A 14,663-nucleotide genomic window follows, 5' to 3' on the forward strand; every position below is an offset into this window, starting at 1 on the left:
CAAATGTCGGAGAGAACTGGTAATGATTAACACAGATTCTGTGCAGTACGACTACAACTGATATTACAAAAGAAACCATAATTATGAAAACTAGACCAAATGAACCATTGCCGGAATGCACCACCAGCCTGGTCTAAATAAATCAACCACTTAGTATGAATGCACCATTTCCAAAATAGTCTGAATGCAACACTACATAAAAAAATTCCCTTGTTGTCTGGTTGATTCTGGTACCATGAAATTTTTGTTATTCTTACTGGAAACTGGTGAAATCTCAAAGTTTTTAGCTTGTTAAAAGAAGTTATTTAATAACTTGAAGAACAGGATGTCCTAAGTCTTTACTAAAGGTTTTATATAATTTATCCTTTTTATCATAATTGATGTCAATGTTTATTTTATTTTATATATTCCAGCTTAGTCTATAGGTTATGAATTTTTATTGACAAGCTTTAAAGTGTCTTGCTAATATATATACAGTGAAAATAGCGATAATAAAATTTTTATTAAAAAAATTGCAATCGTTAACTGAAAATTTAAGAGAATATTGAAAACAAAAATACAAGCCCAGTCTTCGCCATGATCTGCCAAACTGCTGGATTTTCTTAAGTAATCAGAAGTAATTATGTCGTGATTTTCGTACTCCCTCCATAAACACTCGAGTCATTGCAGCTTGGAGGCGCTCCGTTTACTTTTTACTTTGCATAGCTACTTCTGCCAGATCAGCCCTACCTGCAATGGAAGCAACTCTACCTCACGGTATAGAGTAGATATTAACAGATACGTATTCATTTTCTTATTAGAAGCATTATGGTTCAGACGATGACGCTGTCCCTCTACTTCATTGAAGATTTGACCAGCTAGAATCTAGAAGCTAGATGAAGATGGTGGTTGTGATGTGCCGATTATCCAACCATGCCTTCTCAATGTAATCCAGCAGTCTGTGAAGTTTGTTTGCCGTTGCGGTCATGGGACATCTGTATTTGCGTTGGCTGAAAGCACTGTAGATGCGTGAAGCAGGAAGGTTGGGTAGTGTCATTAAGTCACAAATATAGTTGCGGACAGGAAACTGATTCACATAATTATGCACAGGGTAGCTCAAATATTTTTTTTTAACCGTGTTGTACACTGGCTGCGCCCAATAAAACCAGCACCCATATCCGGCAGAGACTTAAAGGTGCGTCCACACAGTCGAACAATGTCCGACGGACAAACATTGTTACAATTATCAACTGTCTGCCGGTCTGGTACCATTGTTTGTTGCCAGATCTACTTCCATCGTTTCCCCGCTTATGACGTCATCCTGCTTCACCTATGATATGGTAACAATGTGTGTCTGTCGGACATTGTTCGACCGTGTGGACGCACCTTTACGAAGAGCATTCCAGAGAGCACGCTCAACGTCCACAACTATTTCTTCTATCATAATGTCGGGTGAGAGGAGCTTTTGATGGTCATCCAGGCAGCCCTGTAACCTGTGGCCTTTCGTCGAAAGATAGGTGCAAATAACAGTGGGACCTGCTTTGCATTGTCCGCAGTCTTTATGTAGCTGTACAAATGGCTCTCTGACATTTTGAATGTTCCATCAATAAACCAGATCTTTGATTTGCAAAGGAAGAAAAGTGGGAGAGGCGATGCAAGCAACTCCTTAATGGTGAAGAAAATCACTTGGATTGTGATTTTCGGCAATCTCAAATTCCAAATCAGTTGGATACTTTGGCCACAGTCGTTGTTGGGCTCGGCTGGCAGTTCTCTGTAGGTTGGATACTTTTGGCAGTTGAGTTTCATCATTTGTAAGTGACAAGAGTATATCTGTAACAATCTTCACTGAAAAGTTTAAGACACCTTCCTTGTCAGCTGTTTTAACTCGGATTATAGCTTGTGCCCCCATTGGGTTGCCTTCAAGGTTGTGTTCCTTAAGGCCTCTGGTGAAGATAATGTCTTGCTGACTAACACATCAAAACACCTCTTCTTCTTTGTACGGACACTACATATCCATGACACTGCTACAGATCTCCCGTTTTTTGACATACTGGAACCCAAGGTTCTCTGTGAGATCACGCCTTTTCTTGAACCTCCTTCAAGTACTCGTAGATCGTTGGGACATCTACTATAATGACATCGGATGAATGGTTCTACGGTGAGTGGTGTCTCAGCTTGACTGACCTCTTCCACTCAAAGATTAATGTTAAAGAGGAGTGATGAGTTTGTAGGGGATGTCTCCCCCATAGGAACATCTACGCTTGATGTACTTTTGCTGCTGGGTCCTCATAAGGATAATCTGGAATTGCTGTTCCACTAAAGCTGTCAATATCCATTTGTGGAAGGTTGCTGAGAGTACAGTTTAGGCAAACTCTAACAGGTAACTCAACTTTCCGTTTAGCTTCCTGTGGAATTCCCTTATAGCTAAAAAGAAAAAAAAAAAAAATAGAGGAAAAAGTTTTCAAGTTCCAACGTGGCCTTATGTTTCAAGTCCCACCTCAGTGTCAGATGCAAAATTTTTTTGCAAATAAATAGGTTGTTATTGGGGTAATGACATTATTTTTTAGCTCGCCTGACGAGGTGGGGTGATACCGCCATGCGCGTCTGTGTCTGTGTCAGCAATTTGTTATCTACTTTTTGCTGATCTTATATCTTTTTAATGCAGCAACCAATATGGGCCATATTTGGTGTGCATATTCCTTAGGGCAAGAACTTTACAATACCAGTTAAAGGGTTATATTAGTAGAAATAAAACTTTTGCTGTTTTGGTATACATTTACCTATATGTTGGTTCGTACCTTCTTAATACAGGAATATGTCAGATTCATATTTGGCATGCTTATACCTTAGAATAAAGGCTATGTAATATGAGTCCATCTGCAGATGTCAAAGGTCATTGGAGCAATGAAGGTCAATTTTTATGGATTCATATCTTTTTAATGCAAACATATATTAGGATCATATTTAATACGTATATACCTTAAGCCAAGTGATACTGAATAACAGTCCGTACATGGAGGTCAAGTGTAAAAGTCAAAGGTCAGATTTATTTTATTAATTCATATCTTTTTAATCCAAGAATATATAACGCTCACAATTTCTTTGGCACATTTGCTATTTCTTACCCTTCGTCTTTGTTGTCATTTCAGGTCTTCTTCTTGCTTTAACTAATGAGGTTCATATTTGGTATGCAAGCACCTTTACTGAAAACATTCATAGTGGTTTGTTTACATTCTTAACTATCTCCACACACACACACATTGATCCATTATTAGATCACACATACAGGATTTGCACAACTCATAATTTACATACTTTGAACCCTATTAATGTTAAAATAAAAAAATACTAAAGTTTTACCAACCAGAGTTACAAATTCTATGCTACCAAGCATCACCGATATAACACAGCTTCGTGACGAGGTCGTGCTTCCCTTTCACACACCTGAATCTATTCCTAGGTCTAGTGCTTATGGTATATGGAGAAAGGCTCAACTTTCGAACTAATAACCGAGAAAACATTTTCTTACCAGCTCAGTTCCAACAATTCATCCTTAACTATAGTACGGTAGGCTACTGGTAAGATAAACAAGTAGTCACCGCAGTAATTTCTTTTAAAGGTTAACTTCCAACTTCAGAAACAGTTAGGGCCGCAGTTTAAAAATTAAGAGATAGCTAGCTACCTAGTACGGTAGTAAAGTTTTAAACTTCACCATCATAGCATAATGTGTTTGTTGGTTTTGTAATAGTCTATCTTATTCACTTTTTAAAATTATCCACTTTATCAGAGAAAATAATCCTACAAAGTAAATATACATATATATATATACATATATATATATATATATACATATATATATATATATATATATATATATATATATATATATATATATATATATATATATATATATTTATTATGCCCCTTGCGTCATGGTCCGAGTCTCTGGCCACATTGCACAATTTCCAATTAATGTGCATCTTTCCTTGTGGTCCCAATGCACCAACTCAATTCACATAACACCTGCTCTCTGGGGGAACGATATCGGTAACTATATTCACCTTGCAGGATTAGTTTTCTTTGATGAAGTGAATTATTTACAAAGTCTGAATAAGAATATTACAAAAACAACAAATACATTATGCTATCAGGATATGAAAACTAACCAGGAAAATTGCATTATTCCTTATAGTCACAATAATTCACTTAACATCTATTTTCTCTCTCTCTCTCTCTCTCTCTCTCTCTCTCTCTCTTCTCTCTCTCGTCTCTCTCTCTCTCTCTCTCTCTCCTCTCTCTCTCTCTCTCTCTCTATATATAGATATCTTATATATATATATATTAACATACATATATATATATATATATGTGTGTGGGTGTGTGTGTGTATAAATATATTAAAATAGATATATATATATATCATAGATATATACAATATGTGTGTGTGTGTGTGTGTATATATATATATATTATTATATATATATATATATAATATATATATATATATAATACATATATACATACACATATATATATGTATGCATATGTATATATATATATATATATATATATATACCATATATATATATATATGTACACACACACATATATATATATAGATATATATATAGAGAGAGAGAGAGAGAGGAGAGAGAGAGAGAGAGAGAGAGAGAGAGAGAGAGAGAGAACAGACGTTAAGTGAATTATTATGACCATAAGGAATAATGCATTTTCCTGTTAGTTTTCACCTCCTGATAGCATAATGTATTTGCTGTTTTTGTAATATTCTTATTCAGACTTTGTAAATAATTCACTACATCAAAGAAACTAATCCTGCAAAGTGAATATAGTTACCTATATCGTTCTTCCAGAGAGCAGGTGTTATGTGAATGAAGTTTGTGCATTGGGACCACAAGGAAAGATGAGCGCCTCAGCGGCGTGGTTGGTATGGTATTAGCATCCCACCTCGGTGGTCGCGGGTTCGATTCTCGGCCATTCCATTGAGGAGTGAGAGATGTGTATTTCTGGTGATAGAAGTTCACTCTAGACGTGGTTCGGAAATCACGTAAAGCCGTTGGTCCCGTTGCTGAATAACCACTGGTTCCATGCAACGTAAAAACACCATACAAACAAACAAACAACAAGGAAAGATGCACTTTGATTGGGAAGTGTGCAATGTGACTAGAGACTCGGTGCGCTCGGACCATGACACAAGGTGCATCCAGACTAGTCTTGGTGCATTGAGGCAATGGTGTATTTATAGTCCATAAACCATTACTATCACTATCCAAAACTTAGCTAAATTCTCTACAGTACTACCACCACCACTACCACTGTAGAAAATAGTATTACTGCAACACTATCCTTATAACATCTGCATCTTCGCTCCTCGTAGGTGGGTAGTACCGTCAGTGCATCTCATGCGGTGCATTGTAGGCATTACCTTAAGGTTCTGCAACGTCCCTTCGGCCCCTAGCTGTAACCCCTTTCATTCCTTTTATTGTACTCTCTTTCTTCCATCTTACTTTCCTAACAATTGTTTTACAGAGCAAATGCGAGGTTTTCCTCCCGTTGCATCTGTTAAACCTTACTGTCAATTCCCTTTCAGCGCTGAATGCCCTCATAAGTCCCAGCGCTTGGCCTTTGGCCGATTAATATATATATTCCTTGTACTGCAGCTGCCGACAACAAAAAGACTTCATAAAATTGATCGGAGAAACAAAGCCGACCATCGCCGATACACCTCTGAACTCGAGATACCTTTCGCTCCCTCTCTTTTTTTTGCATCTTTTTGTATTTTTTTCTTCTTCTGCGCGGCTAAACAGGCGTTAACCCGGCTTAACAAACGTTATAACTCGTCCGATTAAAGGATACTGCAACGGTTGCTGTTACTGTAATCATCGGGATCAGCCGGGGGGCGAGACCATCGTCAAATCTATTATGGAAAAACCGGATGATTGCCGTCCTAAGTCAGGTGGAATTAGCAGTTCCATTGGCGAGCTGTTTGATGTTATTCCACGTAAGATGGTGTTATAGAGCCTTATGGTCAGCGCTTCGCTCCTAAATAGAATGGGAAGGGGTTGAGCGTCGATGAGGAACGGAGAGAGAGAGAGAGAGAGGAAGAGAGAAGAGGAGAAGGATAGAGAGAGAGAGAGAGAGAGAGAGAGAGAGAGAGAGAGAGAGAGAGAGAGAGAGAGGATATGCTGGTAGATTCGGAGAAGATTGAGTTTCGGGACGTTGGAATGTGACGAAGCAGAGAACGAAAGAAAGAAGGTAATGATGTAGTTGAGAGAAAGGTGACTGGACTATAGAACCAGTTGGGAAACGGAAGAAGGAGACAGAGAAAAAAAATGAAGGAAGAAAGAAACAAAAAAGGTTGGCGTGCATATATGCAACGGGTGTGTTCAATCAGCGTTCTTTTTTATATTTCTAATAAAGGTATTTTTCTGTCATGAAGTTATTTCGCAATTACTTATGTATACGTATATTTTCCACACATCTAACAACTTTCTTCAAACAGCAGCTGGCTCATCAGAATATACAGCATCAGCGTCACTGCCAAGTTCATACTTTATCAGGTGAATCTTGGACGGATCTTAGTCAGAAACCTTTCATACAAAACTCCCCATCTTGACCTCTTTCTTCTCCTTTGGATTTAAATTTCGTCGGGCAGAATCCAAATACAGCTGCAGAAGGAAGGACAGATCATTTTCTTTCCCTACGTACGCACCATTAAGCAAATCGCTTCAAGGATGACCGAACTGAAAGCTATTTCCGCCGTGTGTAAACAGGTGTATATACATGTCTCGTCAGGTAACAATAAAAAAAAAAAGGGGCGGGGTTTCTGAATCTTCACTGGACGCACCAGTGAAACCAGTCATTCACTTCCTTCATAACAAGAGTGACTGTAAATTAGAACTGTATATGTCTGAAATTATAGGCTGTCACCAACGGCAAGTCCTCAAGAGCTTAAGGAAATTTTTTATATCCTTGATACAGCAATCAGTTGACTTTCTGGTCTCATTACCGTCCATTACCGTTCACAAGACACCGCTAAAATTTGTTATTATTGATGTTGTAACACTGCATTACTCTAATTATAATATGTATATTATATATATATATATATATATATATATATATATATATATATATATATATATACATAGAGATAGATAGATAAGTAGACTGGAAGCTAGATATATAAACAAACCAGACTGGAGATTAGTTGATAAGTGCACAACCGCTAAGTCTCCAATATTGACTTGAAACAGTTATTCGTAATTCAGACCTTGACATCAAACGGTACACTCAGAATGTTTATTATTATTATTATCATTATTATCATCATCATCATCATTATCATCATCTCATCAATTCATTCATTTTGTTATTGTTTATTATTATTTATTATTATTTATATTTATTTATTATTATTTTATTTTTTTTTTTTTGCTCTATCACAGTCCTCCAATTCGACTGGTTTGGTATTTATAGCGTGGGGTTCCGGGTTGCATCCTGCCTCCTTAGGAGTCCATCACTTTTCTTACTATGTGTGCCGTTTCTAGGATCACACTCTTCTGCATGAGTCCTGGAGCTACTTCAGCCTCTAGTTTTTCTAGATTCCTTTTCAGGGATCTTGGGATCGTGCCTAGTGCTCCTATGATTATGATTATGGGTACGATTTCCACTGGCATATCCATATCCTTCTTATTTCTAGTTTCATTATTATTATTTATTATTTATTATTATTATTATTATTATTATTATTATTATTATTATTATTATTTATAAGAAGATTAATCCTTTCGGAAGGCGTTAATGAAATGACAAATCATAAGGAATCAAATCAAAGAATAAAGAAACTGAAGCTAAATGGAATCAGTTTAATTCCTAAATTCTCATGCCACTCAAAGAATAAGATATATTAAGTTTTACTTGAATTTTAACCATGGAGATTTCCTTACTGGAAAAGTTCTTAAAGTAACGGATATGGATATATGCACATATATACACACACACACACACACACATGTATATATATATATATATATATATATATATATATATATATATATATATACACATATATCTTACTATAATGGGTGTTATGTCCATCTGACCATCCGTCTGTCATTCAATCACGGCTAAACGGCTAGTGCGATGGGCATGAAATTTTGCAGGATTATAGTGGGGACCCCTAAAATGGTTTATAATGGGTTTCATCCTACCTACCCCCCTCCAAAGGGGATGGGGCGAAAAGGGATTCCATGAAACGGGGCTGGTTATGCCCATACACTTAACTACTTTATGAATAGGGTATCATACAATAAAGACATAAAGCGGAGTTTGAGAAGGGGGTTGACAGAGAGAATGAGATAGAGGAAGTGTGAGAGAGTAGACGGGGGTTATGGAAAAGAAAGAGGAAAAAATACAGGGGGGGGGGGGGCACGGTTTAGAGAAACAGAGACAAGTACAGAGAAGAGCGAGTGTTTAGGACCTTACCTTACAGACCTTACATCTTGTTCGGGTTGCCCCAGGTCCCTCAGTGTGAGGAACCTCTAATCATGTCTACCAGAGAGTTGCTAGTACATCTTCCGGTATATTTTGCATCTTCCAATCTTGGATGGTTTGGGATGCAGCTTAGATATTTGTCGAGCTTATTCTTAAACACATCTACACTCACTCCTGCTATATTCCTCAGATGAGCTGGCAACGCATTGAATAGACGCTACGTTATCGATGCTGGTGCGAAGTGGATTAATGTCCTGTGTGCTTTCCTTATTTTTCCTTGTATAGTTTTGGGTACTATTAATCTACCTCTGCTTGCTCTTTCTGATATTTTTAGCTCCATGATGTTTTCAGCTATTCCTTCTATCTGTTTCCATGCCTGAATTATCATGTAGTGTTCTCTTCTCCTTTCTAGACTATATAATTTTAAGGATTGTAGTCTTTTCCAGTAGTCAAGGACCTTAACTTCTTCTATTCTAGCTGTAAAGGACCTTCGTACACTCTCTATTTGTGCAATATCCTTGTGATAGTGTGGGTACCATATCATATTGCAATATTCAAGTGGACTACGAACATATGTTTTATAAAGCATAATCATGTGTTCAGCTTTTCTTGTTTTGAAGTGCCGTAACAACATCTTATTTTTGCTTTACATTTTGCCAATAGAATTGCTATTTGATCATTGCATAACATGTTCCTATTCATCATCACACCAAGGTCTTTAACTGCTTCCTTATTTGTGATTGTCTCATTAATAGGTCCCCTATATGCATATAGCTTTCCTTCTCTGTCTCCATAATTTATTGCTACTCACTACCGAGTCCTTAACATTACTGTCTATGTCTGCAATCATAATAACAAACAGTAATGCAGCTAACACCGTACCTTGTGGCACACCGGATATTACCTTAGCCTCATCCGATTTCTCATCGTTTGCAATAACTATCTGTTTTCTGTTGTGTAAAAATTCTTTTAACCATCTTCCTACTTTATCCATTATATTATGTTTTCTAATTTTCTTCGCTAATATATTATGGTCTACCTTGTCAAAAGCTTTTGCAAAGTCTAGATAAACCACATCTGTTTCATTTCCGCTTTTCATATTTTTGTATATGTTCTCACGGTGGACTAACAGTTGGGTTTGTGTACTTTTTCCGGGTACGAAACCATGTTGTCCTATATTAAACAAATTATTTTCATTAAATGTTTCATAATATTTTTCTTCATTACCCTTTCATACACTTTCATAATATGTGATGTTAGACTCACAGGCCTATAATTACTTGCCTCTAGTCTTGATCTTCTTTTGAAAGTAGGGGTAATATATGCTAATTTGGGCTCATCATAAATCTTGCCTGTATCTACACTTTGTCTTAATAATATTGCAAGTGGCTTTGCGACAGAATGAACTACCTTCTTTAATAAAATAGCAGGGACACCATCAGGCCCTGCAGCAGCTCCATTTTTAATTTCATTAATAGCCTGCACAATATCAGCTTCATTAATATCTATGTCTGCTAAATATTCACTATTTTCGTCCCTTACTTCTATATCATTATAGAGAGAGGAGAGAGAGAGAGAGGAGAGAGAGAGAGAGAGAGAGAGAGAGAGAGAGAGAGAGAGAGAGTAGAGGGTGTCTAGGTAGGAGAAAGATGGAGTGAGAGAAAGGAGTGAGAGGGACAGGAAGAGAGAGAGTAAATAATTCATATATATTATTATCTTTTATAAATTTTAATCCATATATATATATTAATAAATTTTATACATATATATATATATGACACTACACACACATACACACACATACACACACACACACACACACATATATATATATATATATATATATATATATATATATATATATATATATATATATATATATATATATATATATATATATATATATATATATATATATATATATATATATATTATATATACATGAGTTTAAGCATTTTGTTGAAATTTCAGAAAAATGTAATATATTTTAATCATTTTCCTTTTATATATATATATATATATCTATCTATCTATATATATATCTAATAAATATTATGATATATACTAATACTAAATATATATAGTACTAATATATTATAATAGAATTATATATAGTTTTCCCAATATGATATTCTTTGAGTGGCATGAGAATTAGGGAATTAAACTGATTCCATTTGGCTTCTGTTTTCTTATTCTTTGATTTAATTCCATTTGATTGCAGTTTCATTTGCTTCTTCCGAGAGGATTAATCCTCTTTATGAATAATAATAACAATAATAATAATAATAATAATAATAATAATTCTGAGTTTTCCGATTGATGTCAAGTTGTGGACCGTTTCAAATCAATACCGTAGACTTAGCGGTTGTGCCACTTATTCACTGATCTTCAGCCTGTGTCTCTGTTACTTACTAATTTTATCAAATAATAATACTTCAGTTTACAGATTTTTTTTTTTTTAAATTATGAGTATTCAAAAAAAAAAATTCTTACTTTCTATGAGTATTTAATTCTTACTTTCTATTGGAGGAATAATTCTAAACATTTTTCTTTTGTTTTCTTTTTAAGTTTGTAATTTTTACGTTCCATTCCAATCTCTATCAAATAATAATAATCAAGTAAATTAAATAATGTAATAATAATAATAATAATAACAAAGAAAACTCCTAATCACACGAGTCAATAAAATGGGGAATTAAATCCTGTTTGATTTTGTTATTTAAGATAGGTATATAAAGCAGAAAGCTTTCGATGTCCTGCACGGTTCTCCTTGTCAATCTGACTATAATTACAAAAAGTGGCTACATAAAACCTCTGTTTTTTACTTATTTACAAACATAAGTCAAAAACAAAGTCTTTATGTAGCCTCTATTTGTAATTATAGTCAGACTGACAAGGAGGACCGTGCAGGTAATCGAAAGCTTTTCTGCTGTAAATATTTTAAATAAAATCAGACAGGCTTACTACTGTGATTCACTTTCCCAATATAATAATAATAATAATAATAATAATAATAATAATAATAATAATAATAATAATAATAATAATAATGATAATAATAATAATAACAACAACAACGCATTACCCTATTTCACCTTATGCAAAATAGTGTAGGACTTTGCAATTAAAATTTGCACTTTTCTATTTTCTTATCATTTTCTGGGGTGTTAGATATCTTATTTCATCAAGCAAAACTAAACTAAGCCCATAAATTATTATATATATATATATAATATATATTTATATATATATATATATATATATATATATATATATATATATATATATATATATATATATTTATATTAATATGGAGGAGATAATTTCTTGGTCCACTATAGTTTTGAGTGAAGTAAGACACCTAACAACCAGAAATGATAAGGAAATAGAAGTGCAAATATTAATTAGAGTGTCTTACCAGATCGAATGTTCTTTGTGTAACAATTTTGGACAATATGAAATAGGGTAGTGCGTTGTTGTTGTTGTTGTTGTTGTTGTTGTTGTAGTTGTTTTGCTTCTTCTTCTTATCAGTATGATTGGAATGGAAAGTAAACCTTACAAACTTAAAAATAAAACAAAAGAAAAACGCTTAAGAATGATACATACAATAAAAATTAAGTGAAAATTATTTCAGAAATCATCATTTTAAAACCTGCAAACAAAAGTATTACTTAATAAAATTAGTGAGTAGTAAGCAATTTTAACTAATAATAAGAGAAAAGAAGACAGTACATAAGTAAATAAAAAAATAGATAAGTGAATAATTGGATGATTAAATAAAAATTCTCCCGGGAAACCTCAGGAATGGACAAATCACAAGACTGCAGACAAACAGATGCAAAGGCTACAGAGTAACCCAGGCCTAAATGACGATGGTGATATGGTCATCAATTCTCGTAAGGCAATTAAATTTGACACCTGAGATGACTGAAGTGCCACAAGTAACACCTGAAACACTCCCAGCAATTTTGCAAAACCCTATTGAAAGAAAGGGTTATTGAACAAAATCAGATAACCTCATTGGTTTAAGAGTTTGAAATTGCTTGCGAGTACTATTCAGAAGTGACCATTGTTCAATGTGAGTTTATGGGGTTAAATGCACAGAGAAATTTAAGAAATGAACGTTAATAAATGGGATTATAGCAAAGAATAAGGAAACGCATTTTAAATGGAATCGTTTTAATTTGCTAATTCTCAGAGAACTAAAAGAATATCATATTGAAAATGATTATATATATATATATATATATATATATATATATATTATCTAATTATATTATATATATATATATATGATATATATATATATATAATACATATATATATTTATGTATATATATATTATATATTATATATAAATATATATAATTATATAATATTATATTATATATTATATATATATATATTATACATACAATATATATATAGATATATATGGCTGAATCACTGAAGGACGTGAGAAGGGGTAAATCACAGAATTGAGAAATAGTAGCTGGCTGCAGGAGCTTTTGCAAAATGTTTGGGAGAGAAGAGAAGCGTAGCAAAAGGAACAAACACTAGAATGTTGAAAGGGGGCACCGACCAAACCCTCCCATGTTGAATGTGAGTTGCATGTGAAGGGCTCAGATGAAAAGTGCAGATTTGACAAAGCTGTGATGAGGACATGAGCTTAGATTAAAACTCAGTGGCCCTCTTTGCTCTCTTGGAAAGAACCGACAGCAATAGTCTGGTCAAAATGATTTTGGCTCGATCCCAAGGAAGAGTGTTCTAAGAGATAGGACTTGAATATCCACGAGTGTTGTTATGATATCCACATGACTGTAGTGGTTGGTAGCGAACTGTGTTGGGGAGTCAAGCCTTTTGTAGAAGCAAATGAAATAGCTGGTGCTGTGAGTGTTTTCTAAACCCAGCAGGCCAAGAACGAGCAAGTTTGTGAATGAAGTTTTGTTTTTATTTGCTGCCATGCTGCACTAGATGTACACACACACACACACACACACACACACACATATATATATATATGTGTATGTATATGTATGTATGTATAATGACTGGTAAAAATGTTCTTTTACAACAGAATTCCATCTAATAAAGGAGCCTGGCTCCTTCTATTATATATAATATATATATATATATATATATATATATATATATATATATATATATATATATATATATATATATATATATACTATATATATATATATATATATATATATATATCTATATATATATATATATATATATATATATAATATATATATATATATATATATATATATATATATATATATATATATATATATATATATACTATATATATATATATATATATATATATATATATATATTATATATATAATATATATATATATATATATATATATATATATATATATATATATATATAATATATACATACATACACAATATCTGAACATTTAAAACATATTTTCAGCTTGCATACTTGTGACTGCAAGTATATGTTTCATGCATATCCATATTTCATTTTATGTACACACACACACACACACACACGCATATTCTCATGTATTTGCAAGAGTACTGATTTAAAGGCAAAAACGAAGATACTGCGTGTGCACAAATATGTGCATTTTATGCTGTGCCCTTTAAAATCGACTGATATCTGAGAGAGAGAGAGAGAGAGAGAGAGAGAGAGAGAGAGAGAGAGAGAGATCATTATCATCTTCATCCTCCTTCTGCAGCGCATTGCATGACGAGACGCACTCAGTGGGCAGACCCCGAGCTGGCCCCTCGACCAATGGGGACGCTTCACCTGGCTTTCGGCGACCAATCAGAGCCCCCGTTCAATGAAGAGTGTTTTTACCCCTGCGTCACAGCCCAACGTCCCATATGTCTTTATGTTGCGAGCTTCCATTACCCGCGACGAGGCGACATCTACTTCCGCAATGCTTCGCTCGCTCGCTCGCTCGCTCGGTCTCGCGTACGTACGTAACCCGCTTGGCTCCGGCCGATGTCTGAAAGCGCCGAGGATTAATGATGAAAACCCCTATCATGTCACCAATGCCAAATGAGGACGAATGCAAGGGCTGCTAATGAATCGACCTGACAACAAGCTTATAGATCCACTCCCCTTTGTTGGTTGGCTGGTTTGGTGGTTCGTCTTCTGACACCCTCCCCCCCCCCCC

At 34.5% G+C, this 14,663-nt stretch overlaps 2 pseudogenes; both read right to left on the minus strand.

Annotated features, from left to right (window-relative positions):
- Positions 1–660: 660 nt before the first annotated feature.
- On the minus strand, positions 661–1,276 carry LOC135217613 (uncharacterized; annotated as a pseudogene).
- A 33-nt stretch (positions 1,277–1,309) lies between these two features.
- LOC135217614 (uncharacterized) overlaps positions 1,310–14,663 on the minus strand; it is a 26,094-nt pseudogene continuing 12,740 nt past the window's right edge.

The sequence above is a fragment of the Macrobrachium nipponense genome, chromosome 7 (assembly GCF_015104395.2).
Source record: "Macrobrachium nipponense isolate FS-2020 chromosome 7, ASM1510439v2, whole genome shotgun sequence".
Taxonomy (NCBI): domain Eukaryota; kingdom Metazoa; phylum Arthropoda; class Malacostraca; order Decapoda; family Palaemonidae; genus Macrobrachium; species Macrobrachium nipponense.